Genomic DNA, 6,709 nt, shown 5'->3' on the forward strand with positions numbered 1-6,709 from the left:
ATATGTGTTTGGAGAGAGAGAGATTGATTTTGATTGAAACTTTAAGTCATAACTGGTACCTGAATTTTGGTTTCTCCCTCCTTAAATGATCAGTTTCTGCACCAGTTGGTGGTGTATTATAATTTGGAGGAAGTAATTGTTCTTTAAGATTTGAAGTATGACTCTGTTGTTTACTTGGCTGTATTGCAGATAGCTTTGAGCCCAAGTTTTTGTAGCTTATCAAACCTAAGGGACCACTGTTTTAAGTAAATGTGATCAAACAACTATCTGCTTTTCATGAGAAAAGAAGATTGCTTGGCGCATGAACTTCCTTCAAACTACATGTCCTGCTACATCAGAATTGGTCAGTGGAATTCAGCACCATACTATTGTACAAGAACATAATCCATTTAATTTAGTTAAGAAATTATGAGAGGCTGTTACGTATTGAATGAAAACTATAGAGAATGCATTTCTTTTCCTGTATTTTAGTGAACTTTGTACACTTAGAATTCTGTCGATTGATAGATGGCGATGACAATGAAGTTCACCTCCTTTTTCAAAAACAAGATATTTCTATTCTTCACTTCCAGAAAATTTGTATACAGAAATGTTTGGCAAATCTTACACATACCTTACTCAGTTTTATCACTACAATAGCAAATTTTCATTACATGTAAGAACACATTCTGAGTGACAGCTTAGCAACATGAATCACATTTAGATTTATGGTATTTACATACATTACTCAGCTTCTCAGAATAAAATCAGGCACAAATTAGCTAAAAAAAGGGCAGTGAGGCTCACATAACATTACAAATTCAGAAGCCAAATCAAAGTACAGGCGAGCATAACTGAAATGGAGCCACACAAAAATACTGTGTAACTTTAGTTCAACCATCTGTTCTGCTCCCCTGTTGATTTTATTTAGTGGCATAGCATTTTTATTATTTTTTCATGTAGCAATTGAGCTAAAACCTGTAGATAATGGAAATACATTAGACCAATTTCTGCATGTGCAAGTCATATGGTCATAGTTTCAAAGTGCAATATGTGATAATCAGTGATGTAAATTTGGATTGAAATGTTTATTCCATTTTCGTGCAAGTATGATAAATTCTAGCCATTGGCTAGTCAATCTTATGTATACCCTCTGCCTTGCTTTCACTCTATGTGAATCATGTTATTAGCATACTGCAGGCAACAGTGAAGATGCCCTAATCTGTAATTTATGACTGATGCACTAGATCTTAACATGATAGCAAATGTGGCTACTGTATCCAGATGCAGCAATTTATAGAGCTGTTTCTTACTGCTTATTATTTGACTTGTTTTCATACCTGAAGGTCATCATCAATGCTGGAACCTATGAAATAATATCACATAACAAGTTCTTCCAGTTTTCATAGATTTTGGTCAGTTGTCACATTTGACTCTGTGCACTTGCTGTTATTGCAGGAATTGTAAATTTTTCAATTCCTGACAGTGAAAAATTAAGCTGATAGAGAACTATGTAAGTCAAGTAAACTAAAAAAACTAGTGCAGATTCTGTATAACTGCAAAAGAATGAAATGCCACATAATGTGAGTGCTGTAGCCTCCTTAAAGCAATTCTCTGATATTGCTGTTGTCTATAAGAAGGTTGCAATGCCAGAAGACTAGTGAAATACAGAAAGAACCTGCAGAGGATTGATGATGTCTACAGTTGCTGGTAACTATCAATCACATCCAAAAACAAATCATTTCTTTTATATTCATCTTTCAGCTGAGCAACAATTTCTTTCTTAGTGGAAAGGTTGATATGTAAAATGCTGTCAGTTTTCATCAACTGAAGCCTTCACTCAGTAACTGTTTGCTGAGAGAGGTGTACACAACAAGCAACAATCAAGTGCTGTGCTTTCATGCATTTTTGTACTTATGCAGTAAAGTGACAGTTTAGCAGTATTTTTTCTTCAACAGCTTTGTGTGAATGAACAAATATTGCCAATTTCCACATCAGTAACTGAGTATTTGTATTTCACCTTCATACCTTTGTCAAGTGGAACACACTGAACTTTATAAATTTAGGCATGTCATTAAGTATTTAGTTTGTGGTTTTGATACTGGCAACTGCTGATAATTGAATTTACTCCCATTTCCAGGACAATTGATAGTAAAAGCAACACTTTCCATATCAGCTAATTGTGTACTGTGTGTGTGGGGGGGGAGTGACAAGTTTGATATTAGTTACTTAATAACAGTCTGAGAAAAATTGACATAATATCCGCAGAGAAGATCTGGAATGTACTGTTTATGAGAGTAACCCATCCAACTTTAACAAAATTTACATAATATGTCACAGGATAAGGTAGTGGTCTGGCAAAACCCATGTTGATACTCTAAAAGGCAACCACAAACAGTTGGTGTCTCATGCATTTGTCACATATTAAACAAAACATTTCCAAACTGAATCCATGTTAATACTACAAATGCAAAAGTAACTGTTTGCTACACTATCATGGCTGAATTGCTGAAATGACTTTAATGAAGCACATGGGATACTTACCAAACTTTGGTCCCTACGAAAGTGGAGTAAGGAATGGAATGACCTTTACATCAGGGAACACAAACTGTGTTAAAAGTTATTGAATTTGTTGTATGATGTACATGTTGTATAACATACAGCTGTTCAAGCAGCATGATACACAAATGAGCACTTCTGACAGCTGACCCATGCTGATGGGAGGGCCACATCATGAGGCTATCATTGCACATATCAGTGCTACAAAATTTACTCTACTATAACCCATCATTACAAAACTACTAATATGGAAGAGTAGTGCAGGTAACAGCTAGTTAAATATAATTGTTTTCATCATGGTTTGTCACAAGGAAAAATGGTTCAAATGGCTCTGAGCACAATGGGACTTAACATCTGTGGTCATCCCCTAGAACTTAGAACTACTTAAACCTAACTAACCTACGGACATCACACACATCCATGCCCGAGGCAGGATTCGAACCTGCAACTGTAGCGGTCACACAATTCCAGACAAGCACCCAGAACCACACTGGGCACACCGGCCGGCACAAGGAAAAACATTATAAAACCGTCACAGAAATGTGTAATTTGAATGTCAGATGGCAGCACTACTGCAGGGCTTGTATCCATCACAGCATGCCCCCTCTCATAGTTGCTGCTTTGATGTTGTGCAGCAAGCTGAACAGTCATCTGCTAACTGCTGCCTTGAGCAGAGGGCAGTACAGAAGTGTCCCTTCACCAATTTCAGGCAGGCTGAATTTGTTCAATCGCACACTCACTCTCACGTGCCATCTTGAACAACCACATGCTACAGCCACCAACTTATTTAAGTTTCTATAAATCTTAAAACAGACACTGCAATGGAATTTACACTGCTCACTCAAAATTAGATTCGGATCTAGGTTTTTGTGACTGTAAATCTGAAGTTCCTCCAACACAATAAGGAACTGTTCCTTTTGAGCTCTGTGTAGGGTGACTAAATTCTGATCAATATTTGTGATGGAGTGCTTTAAAGTTGGTGTATGTACCTGAAACACTGTTTTGTTCTGAAAGTACATGTTCTCCCTGAATTGAGTTTCAAAGTTTTATTGATAACCTGTATAAATAAAAATGTAAATGTCCATTTCTTCAAAATTGTGTATCTCTGAAAGTTCTGACCAACTGCTTTGAAATTCTGAGTACAGAAATAGTACGAAACATGTAAAATTTTGGCTAGATGACCTCCTTCTGAAATAAACAACACACACACACACATACACATTCACACAAATGCAGCTCACACATACATGACCACTGTCTCTGTCTGCTGTGGCCAGGCTGTAAGCAACTGTGCATGATGGAAGAAGCAGGCTGGGTGATTGGGAGCTGGGGCAGAACGGGGAAAGGGGAGGGGGGGGGGGGGAGAAAAGGGTATAGTTTGGGTGGGGGATGGTAAAGTGCTGTATGCAGGGATGGGGTGGAGAGATGGTAGGACAGCAGTTGAGAGGTTAGGTCATAGGTTGGCTCTGATTTGTCTCCTTCTCCCCAACTCTGGAGTGGAAACATTTTTTTCCCACTCAGATTCAACCTAAGACCAATGTAAAACCCTACCTGACTCAGTTCACTTCTCTTTCCCAACTGTGATGCACCGACACTGCACTCCAATCACCTCCTATTAAGTTTCCAGAATTTGTTAACCTCAAATCTTGCCTCAACTGCATCCTCACCCACCATTAATTTCCCTTTGAAGGCATCACCTACACACAAATCCAGCATACAGCAATGAGCACCTGCATGACACGCTCCTATGCTGACCTATTCATGGGCCCTATAGAGGATTCCTTCCTAACCACCCAGAATTCCAAACCCTTCACCTCGGTTGATAATATCTTTATGACCTGGATTGAGAGTGAGGACACCCTATCCACATTCCTCCAGAAACTCAACACCTTATCCCCCATTCACTTCACCTGATCCTCCTCAACACAACAAACCCCCTTCCTCGGTGTTGACCTCCACCTCAAAGATGGCTACATCAGTACCTCCATCTACATCAAACCTACCAACAACCAGCAATATCTCCACTTCAGTAGCTACGACCCATTCCATACCAAAAGTCACTTCCACATGGCCCAGCCACCCATGGCCGTCACATCTTTAGTGACATGCAGTCCCTCTCAAAATACAGCAAGGATCTCACTGAGGCCTTCACAGACCTTAATTACTCTCCCAACTGTGTACAGAAACAAATCTCCCATGCCTCATCTATTTACTCACCCACCACCTCCAAAAATCCCCCGTGTGGCCATAGAGGGGCATTTCACTCATAACTCAGTAGCACGTAGAACTGGACTACCTCTCATCATGCCTGAAATGAGGAATGTCCTACCCACTATCCTCCCTACCCCACAAACAGTGGTATTCCTCCACCCACTAAACCTACACAATATCCTTGTCCATCCCCACACAACCCCTGCTCCCAACCCCTTGCCTCATGGCTTGTATCCCTGTGACAGACCTAGATGCAAGACCTGTCCCATACATTCTTCCAGCAACACCTACTCCAGTCTGGTTGCAAGTATCACCTATACCATCCAAGGCAGGGCTCAATCTACAAGCTAAGTTGCAACCACTATGCTTTGTTCCACATGGGCATGACAACCAACAAACTGTCTGTCCACCCTGTTGCTGAGCACACTACCCAACATAATGTTCATTTTTATGACTTCTTTGCAGCCAGTGCCACATGGATCCTTCCTACCAACATCAGCTTTTCTGAATTGCACACGTGGGAAGTCACCCTGCAAGGCATCCTATGTTCCTGTAACCTTCCTGGTCTCAATCCTTGTTAAAGTCATTGTCCTTCGCCCTGTTTCCATTCCACAGCCTTCTATTCCACAAGCGCATTCATAGCCTTGTTATTTCTCTCCTTTTCCTCTCCTGTCACCCTCCATCTAACCTCCAAGCTGCACCTAGATTCCCTGTTCTCTCTGCACCTCCTCCCCCTATGCTCCCACAAACAGCACTTTACTGTTTCCCATCTATATTCTGCTCTCCTCCCTCTACCTGTCCCAGCTCCTGTTTACCCCTTCCACCCAGACTGCTTCTTCCATCATGTGCAGTTGCTCACCGTCTGGCCTCCAGAGACAGTGGTCATGTGTGCTTTGTTTGTGTGAATGTGTGTGTATGTTGCCTATTTCAGATGAAGGCCTTCTGTCTGAAAGCTTACGTATTTAGTACTCCTTTTGTTGTGTCTGTCTGTAACTCAACATCTCCACTACAGGAAAGTTGTATTTATGGGTTATTGGGCTATGATTAGAATACCACAACAAAATCTGAAGTTGGAGAGAGAGAGAGAGAGGGGGGGGGGGGCTCAGCGAGAGGGGGGGGGGGCGGCAAGAGGAGATGAGCAGTGGGGTGGGATGAAATGAACATAGAAAACAGGAAATACAAAACGGACAGAAAGAGGGGGCAGAAAATGATAGGGGGAGGGGGAAAAGATTGACAGAGAAATTGGGAAGGGGGTGATGGACAGAGAGGGGGCTGCTGAAGGAGGAGGAGATTGACAGAGATAGGAGAGAAGGATGTATATCCAATTCCCATACATATTAGAAATGTGTGCTTTCTCTTTTCTTTCTCTTCCACTTAAGCAGACTGAGTCACAGCAAAATATGGCCTGGTACAGCTATTGGAATAATAGAGGTCAAGTATGATCCTACCAGGAAATTCAGAAAGGTGTTAGGGAAAAAACAAATAACAGCTTGTTTCTCTTCACACATGAAGAGAATTTTAAACACAAAGTTATGACTCAGTGAATCCCTAAATTATGCTCACAAACAAAGCAGCTTATACCTCCAACTGCTAACAAAACAAAATTGGGAGGGAGAAAAACATGACAGAAAGAAAACATCCAATGGCTTTGTTACATTCATCATAAAGTCTGTAATAGTAGGAATAAGCTTCAGGATTCAGACATGTATAGCTTTAAGCACAATTACTGCAAAAAATGGTACACGGGGCAGACAAGGAGCAGCTTCAAAACTCAATCAGGGAGCATTGTACTCTCAGCATAGAACAGAATTTAGGGCTCTTATCACAGATATTGATCAAAATTTGGGCATCCCATACAGAGCTCAAAAAGGATCACTTCATTAACGCCTTGGAGGAACTCGAAATTTACAGTCATAGAAAGCAAGATCTAAATCTAATATTGAATGAGGAAAGTTAATTC

Source organism: Schistocerca cancellata, chromosome 9, assembly GCF_023864275.1.
Source record: "Schistocerca cancellata isolate TAMUIC-IGC-003103 chromosome 9, iqSchCanc2.1, whole genome shotgun sequence".
Classification (NCBI taxonomy): Eukaryota; Metazoa; Arthropoda; class Insecta; order Orthoptera; family Acrididae; genus Schistocerca; species Schistocerca cancellata.